Source organism: Thermobia domestica, chromosome 12, assembly GCF_964235325.1.
Source record: "Thermobia domestica chromosome 12, izTheDome1.hap1.1, whole genome shotgun sequence".
Taxonomy (NCBI): domain Eukaryota; kingdom Metazoa; phylum Arthropoda; class Insecta; order Zygentoma; family Lepismatidae; genus Thermobia; species Thermobia domestica.
The window spans coordinates 108,973,658-108,986,542 of NC_137465.1; the positions used below are offsets into that span (position 1 = coordinate 108,973,658).

A 12,885-nucleotide genomic window follows, 5' to 3' on the forward strand; every position below is an offset into this window, starting at 1 on the left:
TCAAACTAACGCCATATAGAGTAATTCGAGGGGAAGTAACCATAGAGGTGAAGTGAATAGAGTTAAGGTTACTGTCATGTGGCAACAAAGCATGATCGGCGCTAAACTTGCAAAGCCCCTGTGTGTGCAGTATTGAGTCTGGGACTTTCGAAGAAGGTAGTGTACAGACTAAAAAGAGAGCTATTGAATGCAGCGAGCACAGACAGCAGAAAAGGTGAGTAGATTTGTAGCCTTTTTGTTGCTATTGTAATATGGAACAGTAATAAACTAAGGTAATTCTTTCCTTAAGTAATCGTGTTGTACCCAATACTTCCACAACAGTATGAGACGATTATTAGGTACGCATGTATATAGATGTACCTCAATATATTGCGAACATAAAGAAACAAAACACGTTTTGAAAAAAAGACTTCGAGGTGGGGTGAAATGACTAACATATTTTGAGATGTGAATAGTCCTATTAATCATTTCCTGTTGTATATATATGGAATATATGGAGTTAGATGTGTATATATACATCTAACTATTTCTTGTCTGACCTCGAAAGCACAGTCTCGTATAGGATAAACCTGAGTTCAAGACCTATTGGGAAATCAAATATTGTGCTCTTTCTTGTAAGGTCAAACAACTCAATGCCCATGAGATGGTACTTTGGACACGATCTCGGGTTGGTATGTCTATTTGCTTCTTAAGCATTTCTTCAACAATAGTTTATCTACCTTTACATCATGTAGGTGTTCTTCGTTAGCTGTATACTCATTATATAGCAGACTATATCTTGTTATTTATATTATATGATTCATTTCTTTCTGTGCACGTTATTTTAGGCACAATATGAATCATACTTGTGTTTTCAGAATGCAGAAGGTCTGTCCTATTCATACATAACTGTCAACCAGCCGTGCTACCATTTTTGTGTAAGATTTCTTTCACTTTCATGCTTACTATGTTCACTTTCCCCCAAATTACTCTACAACGAAGATTTGGGAGAAAATACCAGAAGGGAGATTACGGGAGGAAACATCAATAAGAAAAATAATTGGATTTATGCCAGGAAAAAGTGTAACAGATGCAGTTTTTATACTAATGTAAGTGTAAGACAAAGTACGGAACAGGACAAGGAAAACAAAAACGATTGGATATGGTCAGGAAGTATGGAGATGTATGAGAAGAAGATAGTACCAGAGACATACGTAAGCATAATTCAAGGTATGTATACAGGAGCTAAAACCCAGTAGGAAATAGTGTGGGAACAACAAGCCAAATCTGTATTAGGGTTGTATTACATCAGGGCTGACCCTTAAGCCAGTACCTATTCAAGGTTGTCAGAGATATTACAGCTCAAGATCTGAAGGATGAAATTCCCTAGGGTATGATTACTATGCCCTTGTGTATGATATTGTACTATGTAACATAAATAGGATAGAAGGTAAAAGAAAAGTATAGTTCAGAGTGTCTTGGGGAGATAAAGGCCTAAAAATTAGTACAAAGAAAATATAAGGAAATACAGAAGGTAGGCTACAAGAAGAACGATTTAAGAAATTAATTAATATATATATATATATATATATATATATATATATATATATATATATATGGAGGCTCCTCTGTTCCAAGAATGATGATTTGAGTGTGAAAATAACACACAGAATGCAAGAAGGAGGGAGGAATAGAAAGAAAGTATCTGGCATCATGTGCGACCGCAGAATCACGGAAGAACTAAACTAATAATAATAATTTACAAAATAGTGGTTAAGCCAGCAAACATGTACGGAGCTGCTGCGCTGCAGTGTGGAATAACAAGAAGAGACCAAGAGAGACCAATAATCATGTAAATTGTGTTTTGTTGTTAGTATAATGTTTAATTTTTCTTAATACATGTTAAATAAGCAGGGGTGAGTTTAAATAGGTTAAATTCTGTATTGTGTTTACACCCTCGCTAGCCATTGTTTGTTTATAGATGACACTATCTGTCACGTGTGTGCTCGATGGAATGGGGGAATGTGTATTTTTTAATATGTTTTATTTTCTTCATGTTTTTGATGTCTTCCTGTGCATGGCAGATCTGGTGTTATATATCAAACTATTTGTAAAAGATCAAAGTATACGGAGAGCTAATTAGAACTCACCCAAGTATTTGTATAAACATTATATAAGTGTATAAAGTGGTGACCTACTTAGACAAAACCGAAATTACTGTCAGTCAGGGAACCGTTGGCCCATAAAGCAGACCACAGACTAAAAGTGAGTCTACCTTTTCGTAGTTCCTGCGGGCCTAATATCTACAACTGACAGAGAAGCCACGAGGCACTTGACGTCGTAATCTGGAGCCCGTCGTGTCGCTCCATGTTTTAGTGAATCAAACTGTTTGGCTAGTGAAAACTTAGCTAAAAAGTATATATCTATTTAGTTAGAAAGAGAGGGGAGTATCATTTATATATGACCCCATCGGGAGTGTGAGTCTATTAATTTATCAACTTTTGTTTTGTTTGTTTTTTATATTACCGACAGATAGATAGGGGTGTTGATAGGCACCACGTTCGACTATCAATGTGAAAATGTACTCGGACTGTAGTGTGCGAAGATATACCATGGACACACTTTTCTTTTGTTTAAACCTATAATACGGAGTTACACTCCACGAACAGTATTTTTTTTTTTTTTTTTTTTTGTTAAGACCGGCACATCTTGAGTTGTAGGACTTTTGAACCACTTAACATACGTCTCAGTAACGTGTGACGAACCCATGTCACCTTTACTGTAGAAACTGCTCCAATTACTCTCTGCATATTAAGAGAGATATAATAATGTGAAGAACTGCTGGACTGGTTTTATCTTCAGGTCTGAACATCGAGAAACCGTCCTGATTGGGAAGAAGGGCGCCATGCATGCAAGGGAAGTGTGCATGCGGACATGAGACGACATTCAACTATGAAGATCCCGCATCACCTAGGACATTACAGAAGAGAATCACTTCACTAATACACGCGTGGACTTAAAACTGTCTATTAATTACACAGTAGCTACTGCGCAAGAATAATAATCATTTTTTAAAGTGTACAGTGCTTTTGTGAGAAGTGTATAAAGTTTTTTATTTATGGAGAAGTTATATTAAAAATTCAAAATTCACAACACTTCGGATTTTTCTCGTTATGGAATCCTTTGCTGGTAACCTTGATGGTCACAAGCTGAGTGGTGAGTAACAAAAGTGTAATAAATGACTTGTAATCTCTGTTTTTCATGTGCACGTCGTTCGGCGGTTTCAGGGTAACTTACTGCTAATAGTATTCCTTTTAATAAGTATTCTGTTGGTGCAACTAGACTCAGTCTCATGTTAACATGAGCCCGCTACTAACTTCGTAGTTCGTGTGTCATTTCGAGAACATATGATCAAGGTAGGCCACATGAACTATGAAACCTATGTAGATCCCATAACCGGAACTTTCTTTAGATTCATAAATGCAGCATAGATCTACATAGGAATAGTTCAAATTTTCTATCTATCTAAATTGTGATAAATTAAAGAGTCTCAACATTTTTTTTCAGTTTCTACCGCAAAAATTTCGTGTTGATAGTTCATGGGACCCACGATGACAGATAGTCTTCCCCGGTGTGAAGTAAGACTGCTGTCAAAGAGAGAGAGAGAACTCGACCTTACGGTATATGCAAATTAGAGTGGGGAACATCTCTCTATTGAGTTGTTTTGATACTGTAGCTGCAGCTGTATTGCATGCCATCACTCTCTCTCTTCACCCCACCATCACAGGTTCGCCTCCTTCTTCTCTCTACATGGCCTCCGTACCTTTCAGCATTTGGAGCCTTGTATCGAGGAGCCCCGCACCGTATACAATTTGGCCCCCAACGTGGGCCTTATAAAATCTGGCGCTCCATCGTGCACCGAATCCAATTTCGCCCCCAACGTGGGCCTTATACAATTTGACACCCATTCTTTAGGGGCTAAGCATACGCTTATAGCGTAAGCCGAAAGGGTACCTACCTTGATACACCAGCAGAAGTACAAGGGTAGAGCAGTAAATTTTCATTGTTTTCCTTCTTATGCCGCGTGAAGGTTTTGAAATTCAGTTCCCTTAGTATCCAAGAACCTTGTTGAATAGTCTAATTTTTTTGAAAGTGTGTTTGTTTATTATGATTATAAATTGTTCCTTGTGTAATTGCATTGGATTAGGGGGGAAGATTTTGTGCTTTAGTAACATTAGGCAATTAGAATTTGTGTTTTTAGTGATTTTGTTTAAATGCCGATAACGAGAGCTCAGACGCGCAAGACGGAAGAAGAATTTAGGTTAGATGAGTACGCTCAGCGTATTGAATTGGAAGCGCAAGTAATTAGTGAAAATGTTACCGTCAATATGACACAGAACGTAAATGAATTAGATAATTTGCATAGCGTAACAGGCGTTGACAGGGAAACAGAAAATGTTGCAGGTCTAGGAACCGGTGACAGTCACTTACGTTCCGGTGACGTCACTGAGAAGGATAAAAGTGACCCAGCTGATGGACATTGTGGCCAACCTGTCCAGGAAAACACAGCTGATGAAACAGGCAGAAAAAGCGTAGCGGTACATACCGGAAGTCGAGTTGCTGAGACCGGAAGTGGGCAGTCCAGAGCTCAATTTGTCACGGTTGTAGACTTATCCAGGCTTTTAAACGGTTTTCTGGAATCTATTTCGGCGAAAATGAAGTCAGCTAATGGAAAACTCGAGAAATCGTTTACTGCGAAAATAGATTCGTTCGTAGAAGAAAACAATAAGAAATTAGAACAATTGAACGATTCAATTGCTTCAGTGAATAGAAGACTTGACACTTCCCATATGGAGCTGCAGACACAGCTAGTGTGTACAAATTAGCGGATACAGGCTTCATTAGAGCAGGTTAGTGATAGGGTTCAGTCTAATGAAGTCTCTATTGCCTACTGTAGTAGCGAGATACGAAGAGTTGAGCAGTCAGTGAAATATGCTCAAAGTTCACTGGCAGTTCAGATCCACGACGTGGAGAATCGATCCAAGGACCTAGGTGATAGGATAGGCGACCTGTCCACCAAACAAACAGAAGTTGACCATGCAGTAGAGCGCATGAACGTGAGAATGGAGAGAGTAGATAGATGTGTAGAAAACATCGTAGACAGTCAGGCCGAAATCAGAGCTGAACTTCAGACAGTGCAAAGCGAATTTGCACTGAGATCTCAAACCACAGCACAACTGGGAGACAAAATTAAGAACCTCCGAGACGAAATGTCCCGTGAGATTCAAAAAGTGAAGCAGAGTACACGACTCGAGATGGAGACGCTACTAACTGCACGAGACGGGTTGTCGTCTCGTTCAAGCGAGAACGAGACACAACAAACTGAGGAGAGAGTAATAGTCGAAAGTGGTCCCAGCACGAGCTATTTGTTAGCCCCGCCTGTACTGTTGTCGAGCAACAGTAGGGAACCTTTGCCGTCAACATCACGTGTGGGAGGACACGCAAACGTCCACACAGTTCAAAGTAGTGGCGAAGCAGCCCAACTCGCCACTGCAATGAGCTCATTCATGCACAAAGACCTAAAGTTGCCGACATACAATGGTAACGAAGACGAGACAGCTACCCATAATTATTTAATTGACCTAGATAATTATTTTGAATTGACCGGTGTAGCACCTGAGCTCAGAGTTAGCTTCCTAACTCGCTCATTAAGGGGCATCAGCCTTCTCTGGTATAAGGTCATGCAACATAAGATAACAGATTACGCTAGTTTCATTGAGAAATTAAAGAACAATTACTTAAGCTCCGATCGTCTAGCATCCCTGCGTGCAACGCTGTTAATGAGTCATTATGACCCCCGAATTTACAGACAGCCGAGTGAGTACCTTCTCACCCAGTTGCAACGAAATGCTGTTCTGGACCCTCCCTTGTCCGAACAAAATTTGTTGAAATTACTACCGAGACCGCTCCCTCAGTGGATCTGTAGATGTTTAATTAGTGCAAAGCCACAAAGCATCTCGGAGCTGCTCGCGTTAGTAAACGAAGTTCAATTGACGCACAGGGAGAACGGTAACCACCAGCAGCGACGCCACATAAATATGATTGAAATAGCAGAAAACAATCAATCAGCAGGGGGAACTTCAAACGTAATTCGAGACGTAACAGAGCACAGCAGGGGCCGTATACTAGAAATAGTAGGGGCAGGCTAGAACGGTCAAACGAGAACAGCGAGCCTAGTAATAATCCTCGTAATGAATCCCGACAGAATCGGTTCAAGGGCAGTGGAACTAGTTCGAACAGAGGTGCTAGCGATAGCAACAGATGAAATAGGAATCGGCCTAACCACCAGACGAGACACCGCATCGATGAACAAATACAGGTTCTCGAAGTGTACGATTCACGAGACGAGACTGGGGCGAGTACTTCGAGACAAGTACAGTCTCACAACAGTGGTCGTGTCCCGAATGCATCTCGTAACTGAGGACATTCGGCACACATTTGGAATCCCATTAGCGTGGAATCTCAGAATAGCGATTACACTACAATGAGGTCGAATTATATTACTGAATGTGTGCTGGAAATTTCGAGTAATGAAACAGATGAAAAAGAGACATTGGTCAAAGAAGTAGATGTAAATGCTAGTGACAGTTGTCATCAGTGCCTGGAAATTATTGAGAAACAACACTTTAAGGAAAATTTAGTCAATTTTGGTACAAGTAATGAGAAATTAGAATAAGGGTTAAGGAATGGAAATGTAATACAGTTGAATCGAGCTGAGTATGATCAAGCGAATGCCATTTTTGATAATTTACTGGATACTAGTGATGACCTAGTAGTTAGAAATAACGTGATAAATTTGCCGGAAATTGAAGTTATCGTGTTCGCTCAACCGGTACTTGGTCTTTTGGACTCTGGATCGAGTATCAACGCTAACACTAGTGAATTGTGACAAACGGTACAGGATTGTAACCCTAGACCTGCATTCCTTAGAACGAATATTATGAAGGTAAAATCAGCATTCGGAAGTAATGTTGCTAAGATTATTGGTCAGATTTTATTGCAAGTAGTTATAGCCGGAAAACAGTTTGAAACTGTGTCGCTAGTAGTGCAAGGGTTAAATAGAAAGTTGATTCTTGGTTCTCAGTTCTTTGCTGAGACTGATGCTGTATTAGACTATGGGAGAGCGGTGTTCAGTTTGAAGAAGCCGGTAGAAGTAGATGTGAGTTTCAAAGACGTCGAAATATCAAATGAAGATCTAGTGCTCAGACATATTGAGGAGATTTTTAGTTTTGACGATCTCGAAGGCGGAGATCAACATAACGGTTATTCACTTGTAAGAGGTAGACGAGTTGGCACTCCTGAGAGGGGTACAGTGTTAGGGAAGAATAGGCTAGTTGAGAGCAACCCACCTGTAAGGTCGAAGGTTATAGGATACCCGACACCCGCGGAGTTGGCCAGAACCGTGTTTTCCCCAGAAGAGTGGAAAAGTATTCAAACACGCGCGACTGAGCGTGATATTAAAGAACACGTAGATGGCTACACTGATCTCACTGATTTTCACAAGCAGAACTCACCTCCCTCCTCATAAGACATAAACAGCTGTTCGATGAGAAACCCGGATGCATTAAAAGTTATGAACATCAGATACATCTAACCGACACAAAACCAGTTCGTGCGAAAATGTTCCCGCTTGCTCATTGTTACCAGAATCAGGTCCGGAATGAAATTCATCGTTGGCTTGCGTGGGGAATCGTGAAAAAGTCTGCCACGCCATATAGCAATTCACTGGTAGTTGTACAGAAGAAGAATGGGAAGATACGCCTATGTATCGATGGTTTCCCCTTTCCCGGATCTCTTGTGGAGAAACGGACCAACCAATTCCCGCTATTGATGTTCTAAAAGAGTTGAGCAACAAAAATATTTTCTCAGTTTTCGATGCAGTAGTTTTTTTTTAACCAAGTACGTGTAAACAGGAATTTTAGAAGTATCTTGGATTCGTGCACGAAGGCATTTCGTATTGCTTCGTCAGGTTATCATTTGGTACGAAGACGTCTCTGTCTTCATGTATAAGGGCACTTGATTTGGTACTTGGAGATGATGTAAAGAGCTTTTGTCAAACGTACGTCGACGACCTGGCGGTAGCCTCGTACAATTTTCAACAACATTTAGATCATCTAGACCAAGTTTTCACTAAGCTAGAAACTGGCGGAATAACGCTAAGATTGAAGAAATGTGTTTTTGCACGCACACATGTTAAACTTTTAGGTTTTGAATTGTCTGCTGAAGGAATCAGAAAAGACAGGGAAAAGATAGAAAAGTAGTAAACTTTAGACCTCCGAAGACGGTGAAAGAAGTTCGACAGTTGATAGGTTTCCTCCAACATTATCGCCACTTCAGTAATCATTATTCTGAGGTACTTATTCCACTGTTTGATCTTCTAAAGAAAAACACTAAGTTTAAATGGGAAACAGTGCATGATGATGTCTTAGACAAAATAAAGGAGATTTTCCAAGAAGAAATCGTTCTAAAGAAGCCACTTCCAGATAAAGAGTTCATTTTAGAAGTGGATGCAAGTGATAGGAGCTGTAATAGTATCTTATATTAGATAGACGACAATGGCGACGACAGGATCATTGGGATGTCTTCAAAAGTTTTCAATAGTGCCTAGAAGGCGTATTCTATAACAGAGAAGGAACTTCTGAGTTTAGTAGAGGAGGTCGCTAAATTCAAAAATTACTTAATAGAAAGGAAATTTAAAGTACGCAGTGATCATCAATCATTGAAATTCATTTTGTATTGTCGACTGACAAATCAGCGTATTACACGTTGGGCATTACGGCTCGCGAATTTGGATTTTTCATTTGAATTTGTTCGCTCACGCGACAATAAAGCGGATTTTCATTCACGCTATCCAGCTCAGACTAGTAACGTGACAGATTTTGATAGTAAACCTGTTTTACGCGAGACATTAATGTCATTGCTAGTAGAAGTTCCGTGTGAACTCCGGAAGTTAATTGCAGTGTTGCCAGACTGCTTTCGTCACATCCCTTTTACGGTCCTCTGAAGAAGGCGACACAGAGTGCCGAAACTTCAAAAAAGATCAAAAGTCAACATCATGAGTATATTTTGTTTAGTGCTAAGTTATGTAAGAAAGATAAGGATGATGTAAAGATTTGTATCCCAGAAGTTTTGGTTCGACCACTTCTGCAGTACCACCACGATGAAAGTGGGCACCTATCCGCTTCGAAGCTGATAACAGCTTACCGAAACATACACTTGGCCCAAAATGAGAGAACAGATAAGAAAATACTGCGGGTCCTGTGTCATCTGTCAGAAAGCCACTGCCCCACACACCTATATGTGTGGGCCAATAAAATCAATTATTCCCGAGAAGCCTGGTGTGTTCATAGCAGCTGATTTTTGTGGACCACTAGTGAGAGGTATTGGTGGTGTCCAATACATCCTTGTCTTTGTTGACGTTTTCTCTAAATTAGTTGGTCTTTTTGCATGTCGTCGCGCAACCACTCACACGGCCTTACAGATGTTGAAATAGTTTCTCAAACTGTGTCCGCAGGCCGAAATTATATTGACGGACCATGGTTCTCATTTCTGTAGTAATCAGTGGAAGAGAGAGATCCAGGCCTTAGGACTTAAGCACTACATGTCTACTGCCTACTACCCTCAAGCAGAACCTGCAGAGACAGTAGTGAAGAGTGTATTAGGTTGTATTACACCAGGGCTGACCCTTAAGCCAATACCTATTCAAGGTTGTCAGAGATATTACAGCTCAAGATCTGAAGGATGAAATTCCCTAGTGTATGATTAATATGCCCTAGTGCAGGCCTGTTCATGAATTGGCTCCCGGAGCCAAAGCGTGAGCGAGCACGAGCGAAGATAAAAACAGGTGAGCACAGGTTCTGCTAGCTTCGCTTCTTCCACTGCATCCGATAAGTGTTGCCAACCACACATGATGGCAAAAAACCTATGGCCAAGCCTGGCCAGAAATTCGCACGATGATAAGCATTGAGCAGACGCAAGCGTGAAATGTGCAGGTGTGCTCTCCCCCTCCTCATTTCGAAAGCAGTGACGCGAAAACACTGCAGGAAATAAAATTGGTACGTTTTTTGGTCGAGGAAGACGCATGATAGAGGTTACAGTTAGCGTTGAAGTAACTAACAAATGAACAAGAAAGAAAGAAAGAAAGAAACTAATATTAAACATGTCATCTTACAGACGTAAAAACGACTGCAAAAATCGGAAACGAATTGTTTCAGACCTTTTTAGCTTGCTTACACAATTCGTGACGTTGTATTACATTAGCACTCGGTCTGTAACTTGTCACTCGTTTCACGTTTGCTAAGTTGTAAACGCCTTTAGTTGCTAGATTGATAGGAGAACGACGGGAGGTTGAAAATAATAATAATAATAATAATAATAATAATAATAATAATAATAATAATAATAATAATAATAATGCGTATTATTATTATTATTATTATTATTATTATTATTATTATTATTATTATTATTCGGACCAAAGAGGGATGAAAATGGGGATTGGAGGAAAATCATAACTAGGAATTGCATAGTTTATACCGCTCACCTAACATTATTAGGGTTATTAAGTGTAGAAGGCTCAGGTGGGCAGGCCATGTAGCCAGAATGGAAGAAATTAGAAACGCTTTCATAATTTTAACTGAAAACCCAATTGGAAGAAGACCACTAGGAAGACCTAGGCGTAGATGGGAAGACAATATTAAGATGGATCTTGCAGAAATAAGAGTACAGAGTAGAAACTGGATCCAGTTGGCTAAGGACAGAAGTTAGTGGAAATATTTTGTAAAGGCGGCATTGAACCTTCGGGTTCCATAGGCCATAGAGTTAGTTAGTTATTATTATCTAAAAGAAATGTTATAATGTTGTTGAGACAATTACACAGAAGAACTGAGTTCCGACCAAACACTAATTTGCCGGAAGGAAATTCCAGTGCAGTCCAGCCTACTTTAAGCGTTATCCGTGCAACCCACGTTTCATGTTCAAGACATTGGGAATAATTGTTCGTATCATTCAGTTGGAACGTTTCCTTCCGAATTTACGCTATTACAGTAGACCTACGCTATTACAGTAGGCCTACGCTATTACAGTAGGCCTACAACATTGTGACTTTCAAAATCAGTCAGTAACTATCGAAGAAAGACAAGCGTGTAGCTTCAGTCGTTGAAATAATTTAACTTTCTTTTTCACTTTTAACAAGCCACCGGCAAGCAACCAGCCAGGGACAATACATTTTTCCTTATTAAAAAGACACTCCTTGTTAAAAAAAACTAATTGCAGTCACTAAGGGTCACTCTTAAAAATGGAAAATCTCTTTGTCTCTCTTAATATTTTGTTTGATTCTTTGCGATCAAAGTAACTTTAAAAGTGGAGTAAGAAATACTATTCTTCCTATTGATAGTGTAATAGTGGCTTCTAATCTCTACAACCAACCCCTTGCTAAGCCTATTCGTACACACATACATGCATAAGCTAATTTTCTGGAGATAATACTTAGATAATTACAAATAAGTGCTAGAGTTTTTTTCGTATCAACAGATTATCTCTTTTCCTAAAAAGCGAAACAACATAATATAACAAACCCACACTCGGATATAACAAACCCACATCCTTGTTTAACAAAAGGAAAGAAAAAAGAAGAAAAGGAACGTACATAGTTTATCATTTGATTGCTGTTACAAGTTTGTATTGTCTATAGTTAACGGTTACCACATTGTAAAAAAACACTTTACACTAAATAGCAATCAGTTACCATACATACTTTTTTTTTGGTAAGCTAGTGATTACCGCCAAGGTTGACAACACTTGCGCTCCTCTAACGACGAAATCCGAAGATCCACGAAGCACGAACAATGGTATTTGCCCGTAGAATGCTCGTGAGCGTTCACGAGGAGAGTTTCCACAATCTGCTCGCCGTGGGCAGGGCTGCCCTAGTGTATGATATTTTACTATGCAACATAAATAGGATAGAAGTTAAAAGGAAAGTATAGTTCCGGGCGTCTTGCGGAGATAAAGGCCTAAAAATTATTACAAAGAAAATGTAACATCTCAGTTCAATGGAGAAGGTAATACGGAAGTTAGGCTGCAAGAAGAACTATTGAGGAGATTATTTAATATATATATATATATATATATATCGAGGCTCCTCTGTTCCAAGAATGATGATTTGGATGTGAAAATAACACAGAATGCAAGAAAGATGGAGGAATAGAAAGAAAGTATCTGACATCATGTGCGACCGCAGAATCACGGAAGAACTAAACTAATAATAATAATATACAAAATAGTGGTTAAGCCAGCAAACATGTACGGAGCTGCTGCGCTGGAGTGTGGAATAACAAGAAGAGACCAAGAGAGGAATGAGAGTAAAGGAAACAACAACCAAACTTGTAGATATGTACTAAGATCCAAGGAAGAAGGCTGCAACGGTATGGCGATCTAATGAGAAGAACAACTTCTATGTAGTCAGAAGAGTGATGGCAATGGAAGTGGATGGGAAGACAAGGAAAGAGAGCACAACAAGAAAACAGATTATATGCTGTATAGACCTAGTGTGCACTTCATTTAAAATTTGATATGCAAATGAGATATCAGAGTTTTTGCATATCAAAATGGAAATTTTATGTAAATCTTTAATCAATTGTATATTATATTAAATAATTTGAATATCTCTGTCATGTTAATTTAAAGATAAAAGCCAACATTATTCATATTATCTGTATAGAATATATAGTTATTTCATGGAGAAGTGGCTGGAAGAGTTTCAAACATTGCGTTTTTTTCTCTGAAGACGTTTTGAAAATGTTCAACTGACAGTTCACTGAACTCGTAGCCTCCAGCGAAACACACAAG

The 12,885-nt window shown here is 39.4% G+C and overlaps 1 protein-coding gene across 1 annotated transcript in view; it reads right to left on the bottom strand.

The window, feature by feature from the left end:
* The window catches only part of LOC145666069 (dual oxidase 2-like), a 363,698-nt gene that overhangs the window by 12,080 nt on the left and 338,733 nt on the right, over nucleotides 1-12,885 (bottom strand). The gene's annotated exons all lie outside the window — the stretch shown is intronic.